The following is a 14,974-nucleotide window of genomic DNA, read 5'->3' as shown; positions in this document are numbered from 1 at the left end:
TTACCATTCATCTTGGTCACACCATGGATCTACATTCGACACTTTATGCTAATAATGCAGAAATTTGGGTCAAATTTAATCAATTCTATAAGCATTCAAAACTTATTAAAGCCCATATAACGCTCAAAATCAACGAACATTTCGTTAAGTATTTCGTAAAATAAAGTTAACACCTTAACAATCAGTGTTCCTTATAGCAATAGACACAATGTCAACGCTAGATGTGATATGATTACATAGATTCTTGTAGATACAAAATGCTCGTTTGTATTTATTTGTGACACAAATAATTCCAATATCATTTCCCGCGAATATATCTATTCATACGACACACGAGCACTAAAATGGAACCATGTTAGTGTTCACGTGTCGTATGAATTGATATCGTTGCGGGAAATTAAAAAGGAAATTAATATGCAAAACAATTATAAAAACGAGCATTTTGTATCTACAAACATTTATTTTACCAGACCACATATGGCGTTGAAATTTCGGCAATTGCCATAAGAAACACTGATTTTTAAATGTTTAACTTTATTTTACGAAATACTTTACGAAATGTTCGTTGATTTTCAGCGTTAAAGAGGCTTTAAATTTGATAGTACAATCCTTTTTATAGAAATTTTTTCTGTATCGTGTTTGTGTTGATAACCCCCGTCCCATCAGTCTTCTTTACACAAATGACATTTACTTCGCGTGACGTGAGCGTGGTTGTTGTTTTAATAACAGTAAAATTGGTAACTTGATTTCTATTTCAAAACATAGTTTGCGATACACAGAAATGCGAGTCAACTAAAATGAATTAATGGCTTAAAACGTTGTTTTTGTTACTCATAGTTATATTCCAAACATCATTGAACTTGACATACGTCCCGGGCCGTCCTGGTCGTTGTTTACAATATATGCGCTATTACACTCAACATGTTTAGAGATGTATTGTTTGCACAATTTGTTAGATTTCTCTCAAAGGCATACCTTCAACCAAAAACGTTTCTACTGATATTTAGTTTTAATAGTTGGCATGTCACTAATTTATATTACTGCGTCCAATGTGTTTTCTTCCCTACTTTATAACTTCCTATCAGTCAATGCACATGCGAGCGTACCCTAACTTATATTGTATTCACATATAACAACAAGAATGTTTTTTTGCAAATGGACTAATAAATCTTATTAAACCGTTCTAAATCATATGTTCTCTCATGCTTATATAAAGTAAATCAACAATAACACAATCACCATATTTGCTAAAGTCACAAATAATACAACGCATTTACGTTTAACACTTTAACAGAAAAAAATCGCGCAAAAGGATAGCGATATAAGATGCTTTTATACTATATCAAAAATGATGTACTTAATTACATTATTGCCAATCGGCAAGATCATAAGGCCAAAAGGAAAAGGTCATTGGTTTCCACTAACATCGCCAAAACATATTGGGTGCGTAGGTCTGGATACTTTTTTTGTGAACGTTTGTTTTACGATTACCTATTTTAAAGGGGCCTTTTCACGTTTTAGTTAACTAACAAAATAAAAAAAAAGTTTCAGATTCGCAAATTTCGGTTGTAGTTATGATCGTTATGCGTAATACTGAACATTTACCATGCTCTAAAATATACATTATATGCCTCTTTTGACGATTTAAAAACCTGAAAATGATAAAGCGTTGCAACACGAAACGATTGAATAATTTGAAGCGTTTTGTTGTTGTCGTTATATTTTGTGATACTACGAGGATCGCTTATATTAAGTATTAAATACTTAAAAGATTGTGTGAGCCCCGATGGCCGAGTGATCTAAGCGATAGACTTTTACTTCATTTACTCCAGGGGTCAGTGGTTCGAGCTTAGTTTAGTTACTTTTTTTCTTTCTGTAATTGTATTCATGTTTTTTACTGGAGCTTTTTAGATCCAATGTTTACATTTATCGATATAAAGCATTTAATGACAAACTTCAAAACATGCCAAGACCTGTGAAAAGGCCCCTTTAAGAAGGATATGCATTTACGTGCACAAATCTCCCCTATTTCTATTATATTATATTATATTGGCAACATATTTAATACTTTTTTAATCACTGCTCTTCGTAACTTGCTTGGTTTATTTAAGAGTAATTCAACAAAATCAATATGATGGATAAGAGCCAAACTTATCGCAAACTTAATTAATTTAGTGATCTTGATCGAATTAGATCAATTGGTCGAAATCTCACTCTTGAATACCGTAACACGCTTACGGTCGGCATAAAAAATAGGTTCGGTCGGGTAAGTGGAAACTTACAACTTTTTATTTTTCGCCTAATTCTATTATCGAGCGATATTGACGATTCTGAAATCGCCAAATAGGGGCGTATTGGGGACAAAACAAGTATAACGTTATTTACAAGAAACAATAAAGGTCTATTATTTATTCATGTTCTCTTTTGTGGCAATAATAACAACGTATGTAACACTTTTTTGCCGATAAACAAAGAAATGCTAAGTCGCATGAGCACATTCGCGGACAAACATCTCGCAGTGGCTACTCCCTCTCTGGAATATAGTTAAAGAACAACAGTCCGATCGAAGAATAATCGGTCTGTTTTTTTTTATAAATAAATATACACTGTAAGAACATCATTGCACTTTTCTACTAAATTTATTATAGAATATTAATTCAAAGGTTAACAGTAAAAAATATCAAATAAAATACAAAATAAAGAATTAAACTTAATCTGATATAATTTGAAACGACCATAATCGTCCAGTGTGAAATGACGGTAGCTATGCTCAGAACTGGTAGAATCTCGGCGCGAAGGGCGGTTGCCGTATATACAAATACGTAAATGCAACGCATAAACGTCATCATCATCATCATCATCATCATCATCATCATCATCATCATCATCATCATCATCATCATCATCATCATCATCATCATCATCATCATCATCACCACCACCACCACCACCACCATCATCATCATCATCATCATCATCATCATCATCATCATCATCATCATCATCATCATCATCATCATCATCATCATCATCATCATCATCATCCTCAACCTCCTCCCCATCATCATCATCATCATCATCATCATCATCATCATCATCATCATCATCATCATCATCATCATCATCATCATCATCATCATCATCATCATCATCATCATAATTATCATCATCATCATGCTTCGAAAGAGAAAGAGCAGAAGTTATGGCTCTAATTACTGCTATGTCTACTTCTTATGCTCAACGTTATATTTATACTTTTAAGTGGTCAATCACGACGAAGAGTCCTACGGACGGACATTCATGGCGACGAACACAGATTAAGGCGATTTTAAATATCAACCTTCAATGAAAATAGCATGTCGACGACAAATCACCAATACATATTATTTATATTTGATTTTAAATTGTGTTGCGCATGAGGTAGCATTTTTCTTCTAAACGTGGTGCTGTTGTGTTGTTGAAAAACACATGCGGGCGTTCGCTCATGTTGTTACGGCGACGTGCGTATGCGACGTAATAAAGTCGATATCAACGTGTTCGATGTTCACCAAGCATAATTTTATTACATATCAACAATTTATTGTGGTTCAAGTATCGAAAATTTATGTACAAAATGATGGTGTGCGATTTAATTTGTGAATATGCTTTATCAATAACATTTGCATTCGGAATTCTTACGACAATGTTCATGAGTTGATATAATTCTTGTTAATGCCCTTATATACTTGCATATGACTATAGATCCCCAATATAAAGAAATAATTGAGGTTCGAGCTACAATTAAGTATTTCACAAATGTTGCATAAGTCATATGCTATACGACTAACTAGAAATGGCGCGGCAGAGGCAGAGACGCGTATCCCCACGCCGCATGTTTGAATCAGGGGCGCCCCAGGGTTGGTAATGGGGCAATGCAAAGTTGAGATTGACCATATTGGCATAAGAGATGTTCAGTATCAATTTAAAGTAAATCGGTGTAGAAATGAAGAAGTTAATGTAAAATAACCTAAAAAATGAGTGAAAATCTATTACCCGGCCCCATCCCAACCCTAATAACTTTTGACCCAGGGGTCAGATCAAATTTTCAAATAGTGCACTGTCGCACATATGCTGATAGCTACCATGTGTGTAAGTTTCAAGGTTATAGTGCTTATAGTGTAGGAGATATAGTGGCCAGGATGGACGGACGGACAGAGGGCGGAGTAAACCACATAATAGATTTCGAAATCTAAACGCGGACCCTAAGTTCAAGGTCAAGATCACAGGGGTAATTTTTTTTATGCGCATGGAAAGGTCTGAAGGGACACAGACGGTATGGGCTTTTTTTGAATCGCGGTCGCAGATTTCGAAACATGAACGCGGACCCCAAGTTCAAAAATTTCGTGTGCATGGAAAGGTGTTGTCCAGATACACATGCGTACCAAATATGAAAACAATATCTGAATGAGCACAGTAGGTATGAGCCTTTTTTCGAATCGCGGTGGCAGATTTCGAAACCTGAACGCTGACCTCAGGTTCAACGTCAATGTCACAGGGGTCAACAATTTTATGCGCATGGAAAGGTGTTGTCCAGATACACATGCATACCAAATATGAATGCAATATCTGAAGGGACACAGTAGTAATGAGCCTTTTTTGAATCGCGGTCGCAGATCTCGAAATCTGAACGCTGACCTCAAGTTCAAGGTCAAGGTCACAGTGGTAAAAATTTGTATGCGCATGGAAAGGTGTTGTCTAGATACACATGCATACCAAATATGAATGCAATATCTGAATGGACACAGTAGTTATGAGTCTTTTCCGAATCGCGGTTGCAAAAAAATCTCTAACCCGGCTCAACCCCAACCCCCATAACTTTTGACCCAGGGGTCAGATCCGAATTCCAAATAGCTCACAGTCGCACGTATGCTCACAGCTACCAGAGACGTAGATATCTACGTCTCTGTAGCTACCATGTGCGTAAGTTTCAAGGTTCTAGTGCAAATAGTGTATGGTGCGTTAGTGGCCAGGACGGACGGACGGCGGAGATAACCACATAATCCCCACTTTTTCTCCGTAAAACCTGGGGATAAACACAACAGTAACGCAAGCTGGAGATGAGCCAGATACTTTTTATCAATAAAAGACAGGCTTATCATGGACGAAACGTTCCGCTTTTATGGATTTTTGTTTTCTTCAAGAAAGTCTCTTTTTAACGAAAAGTCAAGTGTAGGAGGAAAATGTCGTCCCTGATAAACCCTTGAGGACAACACAAGTCAATCTAGGACGACATTTTATGCACAAGCATTAAGCCCAGTTTTTCCAGAACGATGCCAAAATAGAGCCTTGCTCTGGGAAAACTGGGCATAATGCATGTGCGTAACGTGTCGTCCCAGATTAGCCTGTGCAGTCCGAACAGGCTAATCAGGGACGACACTTTCCGCCTAAATTGGATTTTTGCTAAGAAGAGACATAATTTAACCGAAAAATGTCATAAAAGCGGAGAGTGTCGTCCGTGATTAGGCAAACTGCACAGGTTTATCTTTGACGACACTTTTCGCACATGCATTATGCCCAGTTTTCTCAGAACACGACTCAATATATCGGAAAAAACATGAAGTGTTTCACGTTTATTTAAGAACGAATCTCGTCGATCGTTCGATAGACAAGGGAAAAAAACTTGTCAACTAATATGGTAAAACGTCTCGCCTGAGGGTATAGTATAAGATGTTGTTGCTATGTTTAGAAAGAATCGGAGATTCGGATAACAAGTATGACACTATTAATTGCCTGGGGATGAAATAATTTCCGCATTAAACACCTTGTGCTTTAATTATTATCACAACCCTTAAACGTTGTTTACCTGTCAATTAACAACGCTACATCGAAAAGCATTTTTTAATTTGACTGATCGCGGAAATACGAAAAATTATGCGCTTTTGCATGTGCCATAATCCGTCAAATAGACAGACAGACAGACAGATAAATTATTAACGTCTCACTTTCGTACATGATATTACAGATAAACATATAAAAATATGGTAAAAATAAAAGACATATACAAAACCACTCAGTATGAGTTATGAGAGACATACCTACATGTATATATATACAACTGTTATGACATAATTATGATCATAAAAAACGCTGTATAACATGATATTATAAAAATCATTTGTTTAAAATGTGACATAAAACAAAACACGCTAGTACAGTAAGCATCACATATTTACAAAATATTATCTATCTATACAAGGTATTTTGTCTGGTGATTAGTATATCATGACAAGCTTTGGCAGTGTATTTAACGATTTCGTCATTAGATAATATGTAACAGAATTTGTTATCATCACTATACTCAGTGAAATCCGGATTTATTTCAAATATCCTTGTGAACAACTTTTCTCTAATATCTTCGTAGAGATTACATGACATAAGTACATGATATTCGTCTTCCACTTGGTTTATACAGTTAAAACAAAAACGTTCATTTGGAACAATTTCTTGATATCGTCCAGTTTCTATTTTAAGTGGTGCTACACCACTACGGAATTTAGCAAATGTACTTTTATGGGACCTAGGTATAATAGTATTTTTAACATAAGACTCAGTGTTATATGTTTGCTTAACCAGCTTATATGTTCTAAGTTTGTTTACTCCTCTGCCATGAGCAACTTGTTCTCTGTTTATAGTATTTAACCAAACAGCCTTATAGTCATTAAATAGATCATCAATACAGTTATTGGTAACATATTTGCGTTCAGATGTCGAATAGCTATAACTGATGTCCAGCGGTACTTTCATACATATCTTTTCGTGCCAGTTCTTGTGTGGTGTCTTTTCATGTAAGACCATTTAAACACTTTGTAGTTGATACGGTTATTGTCCATACTACTTAACCGGAACCAGTGTGTGAGGACCGACTTCCATTGCCGTGCATTTGGGGGGAGCCAACCCATATCCCCAGTTATTCCCGCGTAAGTTGTATATTTTCCCTCTCCGAGGTACACGCTCTATGATGTACGGCATTGATAGAGGCATAGTCCTGGGTTCCCCATATTGCTGCCCATAACTTATGGTTGGCGACACTATAGTGTCGTACAGTTTCGTACAGATATTATACGGCATTCCACCAAGTGATTTGAATTTTGATATAAGCAGCCCTAAGGCTCGAGTCGCCGACTTAGCGACATACTTGGCCGTTACACTATAGTCTAGAGATTCTGACAAAACAAGTCCGAGATATCGATATTCAGCAACACATTCGAGTTCATTGTTGTTACGTGTGAATCTATAATTTGTTTTCACGACAGTTCTATTCCGGAAATACATTATTTTAGTTTTGTTTGTATTTATAGTCATTTTATTGGAGGTACACCACGATCATAAGATATCAAGGAGACTCTGTAGGTCACTCTCAGTCTCAGCAATGAGTACATGAGTACATAGGTCGTCAGCGTAAAGTAAGTGGTTAATAGTCGTGTCTTTATATGAACGCCTTTTCCTGACTGGTTAAGGCGCAGGCTAAGGCCATTGAGGTAGAAATTAAACAAGGTAGATGACAATAAACATCCGTGTTTTACACCGACATTTTGGCCAAACCAGTCGGTTCTATATGAGTTGACATTTACAGCACGTTTCACATTTTCGTACACAGATTTAAAAGCAATGAGTAGTTTCCCTTGAATCCCGTGTTTTTAGCATAGGTGCGTTTACGCACCTATGCTTATGGTATATACCACATTTCAAAAATCCACATCGCTCGGTTACCCATTATGAAGCCTTACCTGATCAAAAATCAGACGAAATATCTATTTAATTTAGTATATGGTCATTCTTACAAAAAAAATTTGGAAACGTTTTTCTAACGTTTTCTTCCAAGAATATTGCTGACACCGTTTTTAGTGATTTTTTCTAAGACCGTTTTATGTCAAAAAATCTTCTTATAACCTAAAACAAATTTCGTTCGTAAAACAATTCTATCTGCACTATAAATCTCAATCTCCTACGCAGTGGCCTCCCTTATACTAGAAGTTACTGACCGGGCGAAGCAAGGGAAGTAACTGCTTTGAGGAGTTTCTATAAATATCTGCATTCAGAAATCTGTATTCAGAACTCAATCTGTTGTGCACGTCTGCATCTAACGCTTACCACAAGTTTTACGACAAATTCTTGACGCAGACGAATAGGGTAGCGTCTATTTTCATTTGTGAAAAGATACAGATCTGTCCGTGCTTAAATTTTGAAAGGCTTGGGTAATTATTTTTCATAAGCGTTTCAAACACTGATGTAAATGGAAAGATTATCTATTTAAATAGTCGGTAATTGTTTGAAATTATTGATTTGAGAAATTCGCGGATGGCGATATCGAACTACATTATACCACGTGACGCCATTCTTCCCTGTATCTTGCACCTATGCTTTTAACGCCATCGGCGCTCTCGTTCTAGTTTTGACCACAGAATGCGCCTCGGGATCCGGTCATATGCCTTAGAATAGTCCACGCAATCTCCACGCAGAGTTGTCGTTCCTTGCTCTCACATACAACTCTGCGAAATGCTCAGCTTGCCATTTTGCCTATAAAATAGGTAAAACCGAACAAACGCATTCAATGTATAATTGATTGGATATTTAATATCGCATGCATTAAATTAAGAAATAATACTTTTAAATGTACGATAAATCGTGCAAAAGCTTGCGAGTTTTAATGCAACTCTTTGGAACTGTTTTATTGCCCAATTACGCAGATGGAATCATTCCACGAACTTCACAAATGTAAACAATTGAACATAATTTTTATTGAGTGACGGTAGAAATTGCTTCGACGTGTGTATGTATGTTGGTTTCTTAACATCAAAAAACCATATCAATTTTATAATAATAAATTAAGACTGATATAAGATATCATGGTATGAGATGGTTTTCTTTTATGCAGTGAATGCAATGTAACCGTCGTGCAAGAGATTGTTTAGTATACTGTAACCTCAATGATGAACGCTTAGAATGATCATGACATGAATGAGACGCTTTCATAACAATAGTCCGTTCTGAGCCCAACACAGAGGTGAATTTAATGTAACCGTTGTGCAAGAGATTGTAGTCCACGTAGGCTACGAAGGTTGATTGCTTATTCATTTTACGACATTCAATAATATCAGGCAATGTTGATAACTAATCTATTGTGCTTCGTTTACGCCGAAAACCGTTTTGTCCGTCAGCGAAAACATTATAATCTTCAGCACACTTCGTAAGTCTATTGTTTATCACCGCTCAATATGCTTTGTAAATCGATACCGTTACTGTAATAGCCCGGTAATTGGTTGGGTCATATTGTCCGACAGAGGTTTTTTTTTTTTAAACCGGTGTAATTAAGCCCAGATTCCAGGAGTTTGGGATCTTACCAGTCTCAAAGCAGACACAGAAAAGTATATGCAGGAAGTGTAAACAATGTTCCGACTTAATAACTTCAACTGGTATTTCATCATGCCCCGGTGCCTTGTTTTTATTAAGGGATCTCACAGCTATGTGCACATCATACAAGCTTATGCCTGTATTCAGCTGTTCTGTATTATGGTGCTCGAACATGTTAACTGTGTCATTATTCTCCTCAAAATTTGTGTCCTTTTCCCAATTAAGTAGGGTTTGGAAAGCATGCTTCCATTTAAATAATACTTTGCCAACGTCATTTGTTAAGAAACCATCTTCTTGTACTGTTTCCATTTGAATATGTTTAGTGCGTTCCGAGCCTAAGCCTATTTTCCCAATCGATTTCCAAAACTCGCCAGATTTATTGTCCTCGCACGCTTTTAATAAGCTTTCTTATGATTCAATCAAATATTGGCGTTTGCGTCGTTGTACACTTTTGTCAAAAAGTTTACGTTCTTCAACGTATTTTGACTTAAGCGTTCTCTTATCATTTATATCCTTACATTTCAGCCATTCGCTTTCCCTTTGGCACATATCATTCCATAAAATTGTTAAATGTTCGTTCCACCATTGCTTACGGTTACGTCTTTTTTTGTTACTATGACAATCAGGAAAGGTTATAACCTTTGGTTTTATTTATTTATTCATTTCGTCTTTTTATTATACATGAAAACTCGTTGTATGCATTGTCTATATATGTTTGTGTATTTTGGTTTGATTCTAGCACATATATTGTATCATCCAGCATAGCAATAATGTCTGGCGTATTTATAAAAACGATTGGTATATTTGTTTGGTATACCTTGTTCTATTGGTCTGTGGGTACGTAATATTATAGGGGTGTTTTACTGTCTCAGGACAACTTGCACATTTCAATTCTATATTCCACGATATTACAGAATGGTCTGGAATTGAGGTACTGTCCCTACATTCAATGTCAATGGCTTCCGTTACAAATTCGAGGCTCTGATTACGTTAAAAGCGCTATATCTGTTTAGTTGCTCGTACGGTACAAGACAGTAGTCGATAACGGAACAACCCCGTACGGATATACTGGTATAGTCATTTCTGATAAAATTACGTCGATTCAATATACACATGTTTGTACTCAGTAAGAAGGCGATAAACGTATAGTCGATTACTTCTCGTGTTATCAGATCGTCCACACCTCTTATAAAATCGTCGTTGTCTCCAACTCGGATATTGAAATCTCCGACTATTGTGACCATGCCTTCTGATTGATACTGGTATAACTGTGACATTAGTGTATCTAAATATTCATTCACATGTATATGCCTAGATGAGTTTGCTGGTGTTAAGTAACATATGCATATCACAAGGATTTTTGCTGTGTTCTTTTAGGTCAATTTATTTCACAGAATTCCTTCTGTTTCGTAGTTAAGCTTTTCAATTAAGAATTGATCATACAAAGCATTTCGTATTCAAACACCTACGCCACCACTTCCCTTCGGGGCGTTTACATGAATATGTTGTCTATTATTTCCAATCCACGTATATCCGGTTATATTTAGTACGTTATGTAGCCGTAAATGAGTTTCCGCTAATCCGATTATATCCAAGTTTAAGTGCTTTAAGATATTTGATCTCACTTGATAACTATCTGATTCTTCATCTTTGTTAAAACCGTTATCTAGTATTCATTCCGCATATCCACATCCGCAAAAAACAGAACAAGTTGAAATGTACTGCGAATATTCCATTCATCCGCATCCGTATCCGCATATCCGCACGCGCAATAGGCGTCCGCAAAAGAACGCTCAAGTGAGCATTCTAATGCGGATGCGGACAAGATACGGACGGCATTAAGCACGATGAGGGAAACTGTCATCTAAAAAATCAACTGAAAAAACTTATCGAATTCGTGAACAATTACCCGTAATTATAAAACCAACGCAGTTCTGCATATCGGGACTCTGATTTAACTTCAAATGTCTTGTCTATCGTTGGTGTTATAAAAAAAATAACAGTATGGCTCTTTTTATGTCCCCCTCCACTATAGTGGGGGACTTATTGTTTTTGCCCTGTCTGTTGGTTGGTTTGTTGGTTTGTGTGTTTGTTTGCCCAAACATTTGCCATAACTTGTGCAATATTGAAGATAGCAACTTCATATTTGGCATGCATTTGTATCTCATGGAGCTGCACATTTTGAGTGGTAAAAAGTCAAGGTCAACGTCCTTGTTCAAGGTCAAAGGTCAAATATATGGGTCGAAATTGCTCATTTAACGTACACTTTTGCAATATTGAAGATAGCAATTTGATATTTGGCATGCATTTGTATCTCACATTTCTGGAGTGTCGTTTTTAACTTAGCTTGGATGGTTTAACAATAGATAACATAAAACTGTATTCAGAAATCAATCTAATGCCTCAAAATGTTAAGGTAGTAAATGCACGTTTTGTTGACGCAAATCTCGGTCCGACATGACGTAACTTAATGCAGTTACGTCTTTGAGATAAGCTATTAATTGTGGTAGTTTATGTTGATTTACCATACAATTGTGAAGGCGGATATGCATGACGGTTACAAAATACTTTATAGATAAGTTCAATAGACCACTGCTACTACTGCTGCTACCACGGCTGCTACTAGTACTACTATTACTATTACTGCTACTACTACTTCTACTACTACTACTACTACTACTACTACTACTACTACTACTACTACTACTACTACTACTACTACTACTACTACTACTACTACTACTACTACTACTACTACTACTACTACTACTACTACTACTACTACTACTACTACTACTACTACTACTACTACTACTACTACTACTACTACTACTACTACTACTACAACAACTACTACTACTACTACTACTACTACTACTACTACTACTACTACTACTACTACTACTACTTCTACTACTACTTCTACTACTACTACTACTACTACTACTACTAATACTAGTAGTACTACTACTACTACTACTTCTACTTTTACTATTACTATTACTTCTACTGCTGCTACTGCTGCTTCTGCTGCTACTTCTACTACTACTTAACCAACTACTGCTGCTGTCGCTGCTACTTACACTTCTCCTTCTACTGCTTTTGCTACTTAAGCATTTAATATTTAAATAGAAATTCTATAAACATGAAAATGTGTTAGGTTGGCTACAAACTGCGCTCAGTTTAAGCAACCGTAACTTTTGTAAGCTTCATCAGATTCTGACAACACCTGTATACATACCACGATCATTAATGAAAATATTTGCAATCGTAACCACCTTCCCAATTCGAAATTCTTTGTTGCCAAATATTTCATTAAAGTCATACCTGACTTTTTGACTAAATGACAAGCCTATAAGTTACGAAACGTTGCGTTAAACCGATCATAAAATATTTAAAGGGATTAAGAACTCTACTATTGCAAAAAGAATTAACTTTTGCCGATATGCAAGTAAAGCGAATTATCCTTCATTCCAATACAACACTCCACAAACCACAATGTTCATTCAGGCAAGGTTTACGAAAGGGGTGATGTAGGGATAAGTTCCAAACGATTGGATATCCACATAACATAATCACCGCAAGCAATAATTTTAAATCAGTTGGTAGCACGTGGCTAGCTGGTAGCCGAAAGGAGGCTGGTGTTACTCGGTGCGAATAAATTGACGAATTTTGATGTTTATCACCCACGGCCAATCGTCTTATCAGTTCCACGCATCCATGAATCGCATTCGTATATAAATGAATAGATGTTAAACTATGTTGCAACTAGTGAGTTGGCGTGTTATGTGTGTGTGTGACTAGTTTGTTCAGACGGTGCTAGTTGGAAAGGAATCGTAGATCTGTAGAGGAGGCAGGTAAGTTATTGCATTATAAGCAAAAGACTTATATAAATCAAACAAAAAAAGTTAATATTTTATTAGAAATATATTCGTTTTTGATAATAAAAGCTTCGGGTTTTCAACTATTTTATTACTTCAAAATATAACGGTTTATAAAGCAACAATACAATAAATTACGACAATAGAACGCACACACTAATTTAAATGGTGATAATGATGACGGTGATTATAACAAGTTAACAACACAAACAAAAACATTGATTCATCAATAAAGCTTATAGAAGAATGTATGCTACGTAATTAATATGAAAAATAAAGGAATCAAGCTTATAGAAGAACGTATGCTACATAATAAATATGAAAAATAAATTAATATAAGAAATGGCGTAAGATAATTTATTTTTAAGGTTAAACAATTATAGATATTTAAATCTCTTATGTCGAAAGGTAATATATAAATGCACTAAATTTGTGTATCAATTTCGTTTGCGCAAAACTGTATTGCATTTTCGGCAATACATTACTGTAAAAAGAACAAGAACAATCTGTATATAAAGATATTCGGCGTCAATTGTTACAACAAGTGTTGACGAAGGACATTAATACACTTAATTAAACAAAAAGCTTCAGGTGTACCACTGGTTTATAAACTAATTTTCCGCCATGTGACAAATATGTTTATAGTTCATCGCATATCACATATTTATACAGTTAAAGGGACCTTTTCACAGACTTAATACTACATTGAAGTTTTTCATTAAATGCTTGAAATTGATAAATGTAAACATCGGAACTAAATAGCTCAAGTATAAAAACAATAATAAAATTAAAGACAGAAAAAAGTAACTCTCGAAACAATGACCTTTGATGTAAAAGTCTAGCACTTACACCACTCGGCCATCCGTGGTCACATAGTTAATCGTGTATTTTATACTTTATATAAGCAATCATCGAAATGTTACAAAACATAGCGATAAAAACATAACTCTCCAATTTTTCAATCGTTTCGCGTTTGTAAAGCTTTATAATTTTTAGGTTTTTAAATCGTCAAAAGATGCGTGTTATGGATGTTTTAGAGGATGGTAAATGTATAGTATTACTGTTACCTCGCAAATATCATAAATAAAACGAAAATTTGCAAAACGTTTATTTCTATTTCGTTAATCTTTCGTTAAATGGTCCCTTTTACTACGAGGCATTACAGCACATGCCACAGAAGTAAGCAGAAACAGGCATACTTAAAGCCATCATTAACAAATGATAACTGACTTGTATTAAACGTATGTTTATTCTGAAAAAACTACAACAACGTAATAATAATAATAATAATAATAATAATAATAATAATAATAATAATAATAATAATAATTATTATTATTTTTATTTTTATTATAATAATAAGATGCTGATGAAGAATTAACTTAAATAATAAAGTACTTTTCTTCTCATTCTTATGAATATATAAGAAATTTTGACCTTTAAAAAGTCAGTGGGCCACAAAAAAAATTAATTAATTCATTACGGAGACTGGCCCGTTACAAAAAGCGTGAAAGATTCTGATTGATGTTGATGTCTGTGTTTTTTATGTTAGATAATGAATGACATGATAGCTACAGGTTGTCTTTACCATGCATAATTGTTTTACTCTAGTCGCGCTCAACGAACCATAAGGCGACAAATCACTAAATAGCCATAGGCTGTTAAGTATGCACATACTATGTTATGCGTTTTTGTTCTTTGCC

The 14,974-nt window shown here is 35.4% G+C and overlaps 1 protein-coding gene across 1 annotated transcript in view; it reads left to right on the top strand.

The window, feature by feature from the left end:
- Positions 1-12,932: 12,932 nt before the first annotated feature.
- The window catches only part of LOC127832023 (vitamin D(3) 25-hydroxylase-like), a 42,443-nt gene continuing 40,401 nt past the window's right edge, over positions 12,933-14,974 (top strand). The window contains exon 1 of the mRNA XM_052357158.1: positions 12,933-13,247. The gene's annotated coding sequence lies outside the window, so the exon portion shown is untranslated. The remainder of the gene's footprint in view (positions 13,248-14,974) is intronic.

Source organism: Dreissena polymorpha, chromosome 5 (genome assembly GCF_020536995.1).
Source record: "Dreissena polymorpha isolate Duluth1 chromosome 5, UMN_Dpol_1.0, whole genome shotgun sequence".
Taxonomy (NCBI): domain Eukaryota; kingdom Metazoa; phylum Mollusca; class Bivalvia; order Myida; family Dreissenidae; genus Dreissena; species Dreissena polymorpha.
The sequence above is the reverse complement of the archived record's forward strand: the minus strand, read 5'-3'. Positions and strand labels throughout refer to the sequence as shown.